We start from the raw sequence: 15759 nt of genomic DNA, 5'->3' as shown, positions 1-15759 counted from the left end.
TAAGCATCTATTTTGATTGCATTTTAGCCCTCTCTTTGCCAGACTAGAGAAGTCCCTCAAAGCTCCCTCAAAGCCTCTCTTGGTAAGCCAGGTGGCTACAGGCCTCTGGCCAACTCGGCAGCTTGCTACTGGACTGTCCCCACCTTCTCCACATCCCTGCTGAACTGGCGACCCCCAGACCGGACCACAGCACCCACAGAGGAAAATGAAGGGCACAGTAACTTGAATGTGGTTCTGCAGAGCTGCTGCTAATACCCAGAACAAAATTTGGACAATCAGCTCTTGGTGCTAATCATTCGTGTGCAATCTGTGCAATGAAAATGTAACCAGAAAGACAGAGATCCAGATGGTAGTGGCTAGAACTGAAATGTAATTAGTTCAGTCAATACAGTAGCGTATTTTTAGATCTCCCACTAGTCAAAACAAGAAATGTTGCTCAAGCAAATTTAACATTGCTTAAAAAAAAAAAAAAAAAAGATTGCAAAAACTGTATGCATGTTAATTCTATAGAGACTTTTTTTGACAACTTAGGCAAGAGCTGGAAAGCATATTTTAATTCATACAATGACTAAAAGTAAGAACAGTGCCAGAAAATATGATTTGGAACAATTCTTGGAATACAGAGGTTCATCTGTTTTGCAAAAGAAAGAATCAGAAGCACACAAGTATAAGCAGTTATTTTAAACTTGCCTATTAAGCAAGGACACCAATAGCTAACAGATGTGGTTATTTGCAAATGATTTCAGCAAAACATACATACTACACATGACAAGACTCCCCCCACATCTCCAAACCCTGATTGAAACCTGTGTCCTGGTAGAGACATGATGAAGATACAAACTTGCCTATAAAACTCAGCATTTGTCTGAGGAGTCTAATATTACACATTTAATTAGTGTTGAGGTACAGTATCTTTCACATGATTTTGCAGCAAACTTGGAGTATATAAAATTAATCTAGATTGTCATTCCCAGAACTATTTAAACCACTCAAGAGAAGACTTGTTTTTTTTGGAATTTTTCTGCCTGGAGTAAGAAAAACTGTTCAGAGTCAGAAGGATGTCTTTTCTAAGAACAGACCTAATTGTTTCCAAATACACCTCAGAATACTGATGAAACCTAAACCTTTGTAAAGTGGTTTAAGCACCATGGCTTTGATTATCATTGACACATAACACCCATTACATTGTTTGGGTCTGTTTTGATAAGTGCTACACAAACATATTAAAGAGTGAAAACACAAGAGGAAAACATCTCATGCGGGAGGAAAAGAGAGGAAGTAGACACCAGCCAAGTAACAAATGGCTACTTTATGTCTCTATCTGCATAGCTGGCAAATTTCAAGAACCAACAGTCTGGGACCAGGGGGTGAACTTCCAGCGAACGGCAGCCGAATTGAATATCACTAAACAAGAGGCCATCACAGGGCAAAGGTACTGTAAGAAAATGCAGTAAGTCTCATATGTGAGAGCAAGCAATCTGGTTAAAAGCGAGGTGAGAGCTTCTTAATTACAAAACAAGATATGCAAGTCTTAATTTCAAAATACACACCTTGCATTTTCTAGTTAATAAAAATCTTTGTTGTGGTGGTGCTGTTTTTTTTTGTTTGTTTTTTTGTTTGTTTGTTTTTGTGTGTGTGTGTGTTTGCTGCCTTTTTTTTTTCTTCTTTTTTAATGTTTACTTTGCTGCATTTAGGATGCCATTGAAGCAACACCTAGACAAAACAAAAGCAAAAAATCACTTATGGCTTTGAAGATTCAGACAAGGCAGTAAGGACCCCGGCTCTACTTTTTGAGAAATGCTTATGGTAATTTATTTTATGTTTGGTTAGGCTTTGTGTTACTCTGCATTTTGGTGGCTAGAAAACTTCAGTGTAGCAGTGAAGGGTCCCAGCGGCTCAGCATAGTATAGCACTGGTAGCCAAGATAACAGTGATAATACCACTTTAAAATGTCCATTACACTGCAAGAGAGTTGGTTTTAACATCAAAAAGATATGGCAAACTAACCATTAAAATCGCTCATTTAAAACAAATTTGGCAGTTTTCATGTGGTCAGCCGAGATCATGGACATGTTTAAAATTTATTTAAGCATTTTTGAGAAATCACAAGCCCTTTTGTATGTCAACTAAACATATGATTACTTTCTACATTACTGCAAACATGGTTCAACTTTTGTTTTGTTTTTCATCTTTTGCTTTCACTTTTTGCATAAACATTTTTATGAAACATTCTTAACTTCTGCCACCTTCCACCCACATTGTGCAATCTAAGATTTTAAACCAGGGTAGAGTTATCGAGCTGAACACAGCTTATTCTCCACTCCCCTAATCCTGCAGAACCTCCTCCGCCTCACATCTGCAGGACTGGAGAGTTGCCAGTGGCAGGTCTGTTCTTCATGGCACCATTCCTTCGATGCCTGTAGGGATTTCACTGCAGAAGATAATTCTGACCCTATCTTACTAAAAGTTGATGCCATTTGATGATAGTTTGATAGCCCATTCAAATTTAATCAAGGGTCTTGCTTAATTTCTGGATTAGCTGGTATTCTCAGTAATACAGAAAGCAAAACCCTGATTCACACTACCATGATCAGCAGCAATTTTTGCAGCCTCACAGTTCAGACCCAAGGCTGAGGTGACACAGGAATAAAAAGTTCCTCCCTCCTGCAGATTGGCTTTTGAAGTCATGCCTGTAACACGCTGGGCAGCCAACAGAAGGAAGCCTGTACTGAATGCTGCCTGCACTGGACAACTTCTGGGCATAAACAAAAGACAGTTTTTAGGACTAACCACCGTGCACCCTCCACAGACTCTAACCTAAGTTTAAAACAATATTTGCATCAACTGAAACTATAGGTGTAAACAGGGCTATTTTTATGCAAGTATGGTTGGAATATTGTACCTGAACTTGCTCAGAAAGTATATACCTTCCTTTAACACAAAATTAGCTCTGGGTGTAACTATTATTTGCATTTCAGCAGAACCTACAAACTATTTATTTTTACTAGTACATAAATGTAACAACAACAACAAATGTTCTCCACACCCATGAAGTTTAATTTTAGGAGCCTCTGGCTCCCAAAACCCAGGTGAGACAACAGCCAGCTCTCATCTTCCTCCAACCACAAATGGAAAGGTGGAAAGTCCTAAAGAAGAAAGGGCCCTAATCTTGTTACTCCTGTTCCTCTGCATCTCTTTTCCCCTTCTACCACTCCAAGCCAACCACCTCAAACCCAATTACATTCACTGTCTCCCTCTAAAGGCATTACTGCCCCTTTCCTCGCTGCTGCAAGATGTGCTCATCATGAGGAAGCTTCCTTCACTGTAGCTACTGTCTCAGATTACTGATTTTTTTGTTTGTTTTTGCTTTCTGGCAGAACTACACAAGAAGAAAGCCTATATTTTTAAACTTAAATTCTCTTGCTAAATACTGTTCATGGTTACTCATTTCTTCCACAAGATTATCATATTGCAGGCTTTAGCTGCTGTTCCATTTCTACCAGATGCTGCAAATCATTAGGGAATACTCTGATTAATAATTTTTGTCATATGAATAAGAGAAACAAACTTTTTTTCATAATCAGTTCCCATGCTTCATCTTTGCTTTTCACTTTTTGTAAATTAAATTTGGAATATTTTTCTCAATTTGAACATTTCCTTTATTTTCAATGACAAATAAATGGTTCTATATGTATTAAAACAAAAAATTTGGCTGAACTAATAGCTAAATAGCTGGGTTTATTTTATATATATATATGTGCATATATATATATATGCACTAAAAGGCAATACTCTAAGGCTAAATTATCTTTTCAACAATATTCTCTTTTATTAATTTTTATCATGACAGAATTTACAAACCCCACTAAAGGCTGGGGCCCCACTGTATGGTACACTGTACAGACAACTCTTAAGAACTCAGCTCCACCCCATGAGAGCTCAAAAATCCATGTTTCTCTTACGATGCACATAAATACAGAGTGGCTGTTCAGTTCTTCAGAACTAGCCTGCATAACAGCCTTGAGAACACAGACCGCCGAGCAACGTCTATACTTTTGAGTTCGACTATCCATGTATTTATTAAAAAGACTAGTAGCACTTTGGCTTAAAAAGTATGAGGAACGCTATGTTAAAACAAGAACATCGAATGGACTTTGACACTTTATAAAACCAAGCCTTACTGAAAAACCAAGCTGCTTAATAGCAGCAGTCAAAAAGCAGCAATTTTGCAATGGCAAACTTTTTTTCCATATAGGAGGAGGTAAAAGTTTCAGTCCAGCTTTAAACCAAAGAAATAAAATTGGCGTCTCATATTATCCAGAGCAGCGCCAAATAAAATAATTCAATAGCTCTTCTCTATTTCACTCATCCCATCAGTGCGCAGTGCTGATATTTCTCAGTCAGTGCTGCACACTCACAGTGACAGTGGTTTGTCTGACACAACCAGTCAGTCACTCATTATTTTGTTTTAGTGCGTTGCCCCATGTGCAGCTGTTGACTTGCATCCGTTGCAGTAGGTGCTGCCTATACAAGACGGCCCAGCCCCAAGCTTACAATGCACCTAAGAACACAAGCACCAGATAGATGCAGACAATACATAAAAGGAGATAAAACTGGTCAGAGTATTCCCAGCATGTTGACAGATGACTGTTTATAAATATAGATAGGTGTTTATACATATGTTTATATATGTACATGGCAAGTTCTTTTTGAGTCTAGAGGCATACATGGAGGACAAAAAAGCTTGTTTTATTATTATGTGAGCAATGAAATTTAGCATCACTAGTTGAACTAGGTAAATACTACACTTCACAAAGGCCTGCAAGTGTTCCTATTTAAACACTTCATGAGAAATGGGATCATGAATACAGAGCTGTTCCTCTAGTATGTAATTTGATTCCACTAGCAAACCCCCACCCCAAGTAATCATTCCTCTGTTTTTCCAAAAGGTAAGAAAAATCTCCGAAGTAAAACATCAATAGTGTTTATCAACTAAACGGGTGCTGTGCATTTCTAAATATGTCAGCCGCAGTGATGGGAATATACAAATAATTTTTGGAGCATATGAATAAGAAGATTCACCATAATCCTACCATGATTATAGTTCATGCTGAAGATCGTGACAGATTCCCTCTGATCTGATTTCAGAGTAGTGCTGATAAACTGCTGAGCAGGTAACCTCTGAGTATGAACCCTTACAGTGAACTGGGAGCAGTATCTAAAGCAAATGCAACACTGCTGTTCTCATAACTACTAGCTGAACTCCTCTTGCCGTTTCCCAAACAGAAGCAGTACATCCCAAGCTACCAACAAAGTGCTATGGTCCGAAATTAAATTAATGACATCGAGGATATTAATACAGAGTATCTATCATCAGAGTGCAAATATTTAAGTGGTTAAATAAATGACAGGATCAAGACCATCACTGGGATTGGAAAGGTCTGCCACCTTGCTTTTTCATCTGTATATGACCCCTCTTTTCTCTTTGCCACTCATTTCACTCCTCCTCTTCCACCATCTCTGCACAACTCCAACAGATCAAAGAACGCACCACCCATTGTAAATCAAGCCAGAGGCTGGAAGGCCAGAGTACACAGCCACCGTGCCATCACGGAGAAAGCTGACACTACTGCAGTTGCAGCAGCAGCAGAGGTTAATCATTTCTAAAGGGTAGAAGTCACACATTCACTGGTTTCACAATGACAAAAATGAAGTCTGTGATTTAGTAGCCAATAAGAACAAGGTTAAAATATATTCAGGTTTTTTCTTTTTCTTTCTTTCTTTCTTTTTTTTAAGCTCAGAACTCTGTTTTCACTATCCTAGGAAATTACTATTTTTATTTTACTCTTACTATTTTTAATGAAACACATTAACTTTTTCAAAAAAAATGCTTAAATTTATATTCAGCATGGTTCATTCTAATTTTTGTTAATATATCTGCAAGTGTAACAATATCCTTATCCTTTTCAAGCTGTTGGAATGTAGGGTTTTTTCAGCGTTTTCTTTAAAAGTTTAGCTGGCTGTTTTATAATTTGTCACCTTTTGTCTTCTTTCAGCAGTATGTCATTAAGTCTTTAATTTGGCGTTTCCTGTTGTCTGCAGTGGGATATATGCTGTTTTAAATCCAAAGGATTGCAGACATAGACGGTGGGTAAAATCTGTGAACCATAAGTAAATTCTTATAAGGAACATACAAAAAAAGATTGTTCTTCAGTCAGACTTAAGCCATTACTTTCTTCAAAAGAAGAAAAGACACAAGTTAAGAAAAAGGCACCGCCAAAGACCTTCTGCCTAAATGTGCATCTCCATGAAGTTTCCTGCTGAGTGCATATGAATGCACTGCGATCTGGGAAAAGGATCCAAATAGGATTTCAAACATCCAAAAATTTTAACTCAAACATTTAGGTATTTCACCATGCTGCTATTCATTCATTCACTGATTTTTTTTGTCTTAGTTTAAAGAGATGCTAAACAAAAGGAGAAGAGCTCTACATGTATTTACATTCCAAAACTAAGCTCCCCTTACCACCCCCCTAGTCTGTCATCCCTTCATGGCTAAACAAACCGTAAAGTCTACCCCTATGTTCTTGAAGCAAAGTAACAAACACAGTAAAAGTTTGGTCTTTCAAGAAGAAAAAGAGGAAAAGCAGTTTTAATCTATTATAGCTGCCTGTGTTGTTTTGACTATGAACGGCATCACATTCAGATAATATGTGCAGACTAAACTGGCAATAGAGTAGGATCAATTTCTTTACTATTTTGGCTTTACTAAACTTTGTTCTTTGACAATTTCCTCATCATTAATAGCCATTTGTATCCTATCACTAAGACTGAGACTGCCTGTTATATACAAATGATGTATTTTGCAGAATTATTTTGCAAACAAAAATGAAGGATGAAGATTTTACCATGTAAAAAGAACGTCAGGAAGAACTGTACAGCAATGGGGTTTTCATGGAGGGAAAGCCTGAAAGACCCTGCAGCCATGTCGCCTTGTGCACTCGGATCACTGCAGAGCCCTGGCTGCAGCAGGCTGCTGTGGTCAGTGCAGGTCCAAAGCTGCAAACACCAAAATCTGTCAGTTCTCAACCAGGGCTTGGAGCGCCTTTGCACCAAAGGTTTTGGAATTTGGCAGCATAAGAACAATGCAGCCAACATTTGTCCAGGTTTAAAAGTCTCATTCCTAGATGGGACCCATCTAGGAATTTTATGGGCATCTTCCCCATTGCTGAGTCTCCACCAGTATTTTTCACACAGTACCCGACTTATGGGTTGGGGCCTGTGTCTTTGCCAAGGAACACAGAAAACAGTTTGTAGTTTCCCAGTGGGATGATGTGCCTTTCTAGTGTTATTTAGATTCTGTTTGTCCTGAACACTTACTGGCACATGAGATCTTTTCTGCTGAAGAGGTTGAAGCATCCAATTTGAAGGACAATATGAGAAAGTGTTACTGGAATAACAAGGAATTTCCTTTATGCACAGAAGAACATATTTAATCCACTTTTTGAAAAGGATTCATTATGAAATAGGCTCTCTTCTGTTTACGAATCATCTTTTGAACCCTAATATAATATGTACAGTTGAAAGCTTTTGAACATGGCATTTTTACTATGAAGCAAGTTAATCTTATTGAGAACATGCAAAATGATACATTAGAATAATATATCCACCTACAAGGCATCTTTGATGGAAATGGTAATTTTTGATGCACTTACAAAATTACACTTTTGAGTATCGGGAGGATCTCTTGGGATTTTAACCACAAGGATGACAAACTGAGTTGCATCCTGTTCACAGTTTCAGTTCTTCTAGTGTGATGCTGCTGAGCATCATCTTTTTTCCTTCTGTTTGTCCATTAAATACGCAATGATACTTTTCTTAGGCTGGTGTTAAAATGTATTAGGCTGCTGTTCCTGAACCCATGTTCACGATACGTATTTTGCTTTGCTACATGGATTCAGCCTTAAGGATGAAGAAGTTCAGAACCCGACTCATGGCTTATTTGTAAAGTTTTTGTCTTCCTCTGTGCCAAGAATACAGGGGCTTTATTAACATTCTGAAAATTATACATGTTGAATTGGGTTCCCTGTATTCTGCTGTCAGATATGAGGTAGAAATTTAGAATCAATGTTTTTATGTGGCTTACTTAACTACTAATGACCAGCATTAAATTAGAATAGTATCCACTCAGAGTCTTCATATGCCTCTTAATTACTTCATAAATACAGTTGAAACGTTTTTGGAAGTAGTACATTGTCACAAACTCAAAAGAAAAATTCTACTAAGTACTAAAATGACAAATTCAAATAAGAACAGGTATAAAATGTTCAAAACTGTTCTGCAGACTTGTGTAGGTGGGGAAGTGATTGTAAAAACATGGAAGTACCACAGCTATTCCACTCTAACTCCCCCACAGACAATCCTACTAAAAGTCTTTCTGTAGTTTAGCTTAATCCACTTTCAAAGTGGACTAAAAAAAGCACTCTTGACATCTTTTCAGAGAGCTACTGTAGAAGAGCTATTCCTTGGTATCTATTTTGGGTTATTTCTCTATGTAGACAAGCCTTAAATGATAGCTTTACTGGCATACTTCCTAAAGTTACATCATCCACCATGATGCTTCACTGTCATTTGGAAACAACTTTGTGGGTAGATCCAGGTATTCTGCATTCTAGAGCCTTTAAACTCTTCTACATTTTTAATTTATAGAAGGTCTGGTGTATGCACGTGGGTTTTCATCAAGCATTTGAACACGAAATGGGAAAACTGACCATTCCTGTCCTATTCGGAAGGTTTTCCCTATTATCTTTCTTTCATACAAGGAAATTTTCCACTCAGATTAAAAAGGAAATTTCCAAGTCTTTTGTGTGTGTGTGTGTGTTTGTTTTTTAAGACAACTATCAGAATAAACTCACTACTTTGATTTAGGACATGATGTGTTTAGAATTTCAGAGGCATTTGCATAAACTTAGGCCTTGACTTGCAATTATTATTCTTCCTCACCTCTATAAAAGGAAATTATTGATTTTGATGTGGTAGTTACATTGCTAATCCAAAACTTAACTCTGTGCATTAAATCTAGTCTATGATGACACAAACCATGTGCAACAGCACAGACACATCCATCAGGAGAAAGGTATCCAATAATTTTTAGATTGAGAACAGCAAATTCTAGACTTACAGGGAAGAAAAAATACCACAAACTGTAATAACATACTTTATCAAATGGTGAACTGGAGAATAGGTAAGCAAGATGTCTCTCCCTTTTCAAAAGGGGAAAAAATTTGTCCAGGCAGCCAACTTCAGCGAAAGTAACAGAACATATCAGTGAAAAGACCTAATTTGTCATAGAAAACTGTATCTTATCTGCCAGCATTATCATTACATTAAAATGAACTTATTTTACTTAATTATAAGTTTGAAACTGTTAACCTGGAATTGCAATGTTTACTTACGTTTCAGATATACTATGAAATATATTGCCACATACACTTAAAAAAAAAAGCATCACAGCCAATGTTTCTCTTTGCTCATAAACAAATTCAAGAGACATTGGCAAATCATTGTTATTTTGGCACATGTTAACCTAAGTTTGAGCACACAAAAAGCAGGTCTGCTGGAAATGAATTATTCACTCCCAGAGGATGGTAAGGCGAAAATACTAAAACCATTTATTAGAAAAATGTTCCCAACATGACAAGAAATGGGGCACTGCAGAAAACAAAAGACATGTTCTGGACATCATCATGAGGCTCTTCATGACCTGGTTAGAGAAGATGCTCAAAAAGGCATGGGGAATCTTGAAAAAAAATGCAAGGAGTCATACTTAATGAGAAAATAATTATTTTCCTAGCCTGCTCCAGTCCACATGATTTCCATCTGCTGTTTATTCATTCTCTTCATCTTCATCCTCTCATCTACATTTTGTGATAAATAGATAAATTTGACATCTAGATATTTTACACTCTAGTCTCCTGTTTCCTTCGTTCCATGCCATATTCTTAAAAGGCTTCTAGTTTTTTTCTAATGGTTGTTTTCCGTAAGATACAACCTGATTGTTAAAATGGAAATATGACCAGAGCAGTCCTAACTCCCAGGCGTGATCATTGAAGATTTCTCTTCTAAAGCAGGTATGGAAAGCATCCAGCCTGTTGGTCACACCTACCCCACTAAATGATTTCATCTGGCCTACAAGATTTCTATGAATTTGTAGACATAAGAAAAAAAAAGTATAACACAAAGCCACAAACTCAAACTAGTAAACTGGCACATGCTCCATGAATGAATGCAACACGTCAGAATCAGAAGCGGCATTGTCAGGTTCACTCCTTCTTTATCTAACCTAACAAGTATTTCCAAAAAGCCTTTTGCTGCATCTCGGTTCAAGCCGGCTTTAACATCATTCTTTTGCCATTCATATTTTAATAAAAATTATTGAATGTGGATCAAACCAGTTGCCAAAATCCTGCATCTGTCTCACCGTTTGAAACAAATATAAAGGTCTTTCTCTAAAAGCAAGTCTGCAAGAATCAGCAGTTAGATCTCCCCACAAATTGACCTGAAGACTCTGTACCAGTTATCATCTCCTGAAATTTCAGCAAGGTTGTAGAAACGAGGACTCAAAGTGACAAAAATGACAGCTGCTTATGCAATCTGCATTTTGCTTTCCTAATTGCCAATAAGATAGTAAAACAATATACATCAAACACTATTTTCTGTAAAGTTGTCTCCTTCATTCCATGCAACTGGCCAGCCTCTGGCAAAGAATGATTTCTTTGTTTATATGTACAGGCTAGACCAAATTAAGAAAGTCTAATCATGTAATTTGCCTGACACTCCGTGGCTAACCAGCAGGGATCTTCTTTTCTGTCAACCACCTAGAAAGCGTGAAGTTCTCAGTGTTAGTTTAATTATCCTACACTAAAATTCACAATTACAAGAACGCATCTGACTTCAGTGGGAACAATGCTAGATGCTCGGCAAAACCCCTCCCTAGGGCTTTATTCCCAGTTTATGGGCTAGGCTTTGAAAGGTGTTTAGGTACCTTCAGAGGAAGAGGAGCAGGATTTACAGCAGGGTGAGCAGAACAGCCTTGGGTAGGTCAGAATTCCTTTCTCAGTAACAAGTGATTATGAAAGCACAGATTATTAACATCAGTCAGCAGACATGACACTTGATCTCATGCTTTTCTGATTACCTGCCCCAGGACACCTTTGTCTGGGCCAAAGGGTATTTAGAAGGAGGAAAGCAGCTGCAGTCGTAGCCACCACTATTTTATCTGCGTTCTGTCTGGAGTTTAAATTTTGTGTGTCATACTGACGCAAGGCACTAAGATGGTTCAAGTGTTGTGCTAATAATGCTTAGTGATTTTGGCAGCAAGCCAGGAACACACTGTACAAAAGAAAAGCTAGACAGACTATGACAATTTTCAACAGCTTATAACTTGCTCAAATCTCCAAAACTTTTGAAGGGGCCAGCAAAAGATTCCCTCCTACTTTCTACCTTTCTTTTGATGAAAAGGAAGTAAATAGAAGTAACTGGAAGTAACCAAGAGCTTTTCAAAGCAGAAAGCACTACCATTGATTACCAGAAGTACAGCAAATCTGTGCGTCTTCCTGAAAAGCTGGAAATCATCTTCATGATAAAACAGCAAACCGTGACTTCTCAGGGTCATTTTTCTCATGAATCTTCATCTTGCTACACAACCAAATCTATGGTTCTGATGATACATTTGTAAAAACGCCATAAGTTGTTTAAACACAAAGGACTTCAAATGTGAACGCGATTTAGAGGTAATAAATCTATTAAGATTACAACTTCTAACAACTAATTAAATAGAGCTGTTCATTAACTATGAAATATCATGTAGAATAAACAGGGCTTACCTGAGTCTTCAGCACATTATCACTATCCAACTTTATATACAATAGAGTTATTAATTGCATTAACTTTCATTACTTGCCACTTTATACTTTTGCAATGCATTTTCTCAGATGGAGAAAAACATATCTATTTAGTTACAGAAGCAATCAGCTTGATGAGAGGCAATTCATTATTGCATGACAACCTGGAATTGTTGGCCAAACAAGCAGAAAATGAAGAGTCCCCACCACTACCCCCCCCCAAAAAAAAAAAAAGTTTTCTGTCTATAAGCCTTGATTTGACCTAGTTAGAATCTTAAACAGACCTTCTGTACAGAATTCTTCTGTAAACTTTTAAAGGTCTTCCCTGCAGGAATACATTTGCACAACCGATATCATCATCACAGAGTTGTGTCTAGTCCAAGCTATAAAAAATTGACAAACATTGAAAGTAAGTGTTCCCAGAAAAGAAATCTGTTTATAAATTTCCAATCCAGGTAGTTGAATGTTCAGTTTCAGAACTAAATTCTCTACAGAAAACTGTGACAAAGAATTTTTCTACAGCATGCAAAAGGAGGTTGTGAGAAAGGAAGCATCAAGAGACTTCAAGCTTTGGACTGATCTCCAACAGAGTCCAATAGACTGATCTATTGGTCTTCAACAGCTCTCCAGATTTAACATGTAAAATCCCAGGATAGAGATTATATATGGTGCACAGTGAAAACTCAGCACATAAGATTAATAATGAGTATCTCGAACTCCGTGTCAAGCATTTTGTTTCAGACAAGATGAAAATTTCCTCTCATGTTTCTAAATTGGCAGGAGATTAAGCACAGGCAATACCCTTAACACCTGTCGTACATAATTCAGTTCTAAAAGTGGGCTCTGTTATGCATAGCAGCAGGTAAATTAGTCTTCCCTTTTTCCTTTCTCCACCTAAGGCTACCATGAGTAGGACTTCCTAAATAAATAAACAAAACAAAATCATAGAATAAAGGCCTTAATCATTTTTGCATCTTTTTCCCGAAAAGGGAAACAGATGATGAAATAACCAGGGACCCTTCCTGAGCATTCACAGAGTAAACAAATAATCTATGGGGAACAGCCTCTAGCATCAACACTTCTGGAGATAAATGGACCATAATATGATCAATGAATAAAGTTCCCGAATTTTCACTCTCCTACACAGACTGAGCTTAACTGGTGTTCTTATAGCAAACCTATTTCCCAATATCCTGTATTGTACATCAACTCTTTGTATTCAGTTAAAATCTGACCGTTTTATTTCCAAAAATATGTATAAAACATATGGTTCCTTGAAAATGTGACTCCAGCACAATAGATCTGTCTTCACTCTCCGAATTATTCACAGACAATATCCTGCTCATCTCAATACAATTTTTATTCTTACCAAAAGCAAACAACACAAATCCTTGGGGGGGGGGGGGGGTGCGGGGCGGTGCTGGTAGCTGCATCCCATCTTGTCCTAACCAGTCCGAAGCAATTCTACATGGGGAGATTCCTCTGGATATTACTTAGACTTCCTTAATGAAATTCAGGTGTAATCCCTAAGGCTCTATAGCAAAGAGTATCTTTAGCTCAACTACAGAATATGGTATTTGCCAAAAGGGGATTTATTATGTTTAGATGTGTCTACTATGAATACCAACAAGTCTAGAGCCACTATTTAAAACACATTTAAAAAAATACACTCAACTTAAAATTCACCAAGGAAGAAAATATAAACAATTTATAAAATACATTGGGAAATGTATTTAAGATTAGAAAGACTTCAGTTTCATTAGTGTGAATTTTAGTAAGGTCGATTACAGTATGAACACCCGCTCTTGCTCTGTTCTATCCTTGATGTATCAAAAGTTTTCTAAGATCATCTATAGCAAATGTGAAGCATAAACCCCTCTGATCAACTCACTGATAAAGAAGATACATACTTATGGGAAGCAAAAGGCTTGATTCTTCTCCAGTATTGCCACAACACAGTCTGTGGTGTGATCCATAGAGGTTTTCCACCAGCACACAATGGAGCCCAACCAACATTTGGCTCAATTTGCTCTCTCCTTCTTCCTTTTCCTGAAGAGAAAGCCTTATCCAGGAATACCATTTTGGTAAGGTTATGTTCCTTCAATATTTTTCATGCAGCCTAGGTTAGGTATGAAGCAGAGAGGCATAACTGCCCTTTATCTCTTGAGCAACACGTATTTCCCAGTAGCTTGTTTTCACTTTTTTTTTTTTCTTTTTTAATAATTTCAGCCTGTCAATCCATCCTCTCCCACTTGGGACCATAACGTATGCAGTACTCAGAGCATTCTAGTAGTCCATGGGGTCTGAGACTGCTATTTGTTGCTAGCCAGAGCATGTGTGTAAGTAACAAAAGTAAAAGTACAAATATTGACTACAGGAAAATAATGGAGGAATAGCTTTAAATGTAATGCTCTGAATGGATGTTACTAAGAGTAGCCCTTCCCTTCTTTGGTTTCGGGAACATGTTATACCTGTGCTGCACATTTCAGACAAATAGCCTCAAAAATAGCTGATGTTTCACTTTCACACTTCTGAAATCCTAAAAATATTGAAATATTACAGTTAAAGTAAAAAAGTCATTCTTTAGAGAGAAAGTTACAAACTGACTGACAAAAAGTACAAACAAGACATCTACAGAATCAGTTAAGGCAGCTGTTTCTGCATGGAAACTCAATGCCAAGAAAAAAGGTACATGATCTCTGAATACCTACAACCTAGAGCTTTTCCAGGTTCTCTTATTCAGCTTACTGTTTTCTTACCCAGGCACTGTAAAACCTAATGCAAACCTAAATGCAACTAATCAGTAACGTAACTGCCTGAGATAAAGAAATCACTGTAGTCCCACTCTGTATTCCTCTACATACCCTTTTAAAAAGGTTTAAAATTGTAGGGAAAAATAAAAAAACAAAACACAGAAGAATCAGTGTTGAAAATGTTCAACCTATATATTACATTAGCTCAACCTATACATTCTTAAGCTTTCATTTACCGACAAAATGAAACGTAGTCTTCACTTCTTTCATCACCTTAGTATGTTTATTATTCTTTCTTAAATACTCCAAATTAAATCCACTTACCTGATTCTAAGATGCACCACTGTGAAGGAGGTAGTGGTGGAGGATTGTCTTAAATGAATAGAACAGAAAAAGCCACAGATGAAGAGAGAAGATAAAATAACTTCGATGTACTGGTCTTGATGTAGAAAATCTAATTTGACATTGAAATGTAGTTTAAACAAAAGTCCTTTAGGTAGAGGAAAGCTACAAGTTATGTGCTACATCTACATTTATAATTCTACTAAAAGTCTGTATTTTGAATATTTCCTATTACACAGACTACGTTTGCAGGGAAGCCTGACTGAAGCAATAACTGACGTATTCTAAAACTTACAGTATTATTAACATGGAGAAGAGCCTCTGTATTCCTGATCCACCCAAAGTTGATCTCTCTCTACAAACCTTGCCTTCCTATAGACCGTCATGACTGTACGACTCACAGTGACCTGGTGCTAATAATGGCATTTCAATATAATGTATCAATTGATCAATTCAGAACTGTATTTGATAAAGAACAGGTAGCAATAAAATTCATGTCCTTTCATTTAGCTAATGGGAAAAAGTGTTATTCCGAAGCACCCTGTGATGTGAATCCACATGAAAACAGATAGATAAGGGGTCAGGAGGAAAAAACAAAGTAATATTTAATCTCTATAGAGTTGTCTCACCTCTCACTTGTATATATGAACAAACAAACTGCTAACAGCAGCATTTTTCCCAGCTCCTGTGCTAATTTTATAGCCTAACTGTCAAGGTCTAAGAGGGGAGGCTTTATATAGATCAAAAAGCAAGAACCTGCT

General features: G+C 37.2%; 1 protein-coding gene and 1 long non-coding RNA gene across 13 annotated transcripts in view; one reads left to right on the top strand and one right to left on the bottom strand.

Moving 5' to 3' along the window:
* Positions 1-15759, bottom strand: part of ARL15 (ARF like GTPase 15) — a 216987-nt gene that overhangs the window by 70375 nt on the left and 130853 nt on the right. The gene's annotated exons all lie outside the window — the stretch shown is intronic.
* Positions 1-15759, top strand: part of LOC310889975 — an 87858-nt gene that overhangs the window by 38699 nt on the left and 33400 nt on the right. Inside the window, exon 2 of the long non-coding RNA XR_014576954.1 lies at positions 1-15759. This exon is cut by the window's left edge and continues 12545 nt beyond it; it is cut by the window's right edge and continues 33400 nt beyond it. This is a non-coding gene — a long non-coding RNA (uncharacterized lncRNA).

This window comes from Anser anser, assembly GCF_964211835.1.
Source record: "Anser anser genome assembly, chromosome: Z".
Lineage (NCBI taxonomy): Eukaryota > Metazoa > Chordata > Aves > Anseriformes > Anatidae > Anser > Anser anser.
This window is presented reverse-complemented; position numbering and strand designations above follow the sequence as displayed.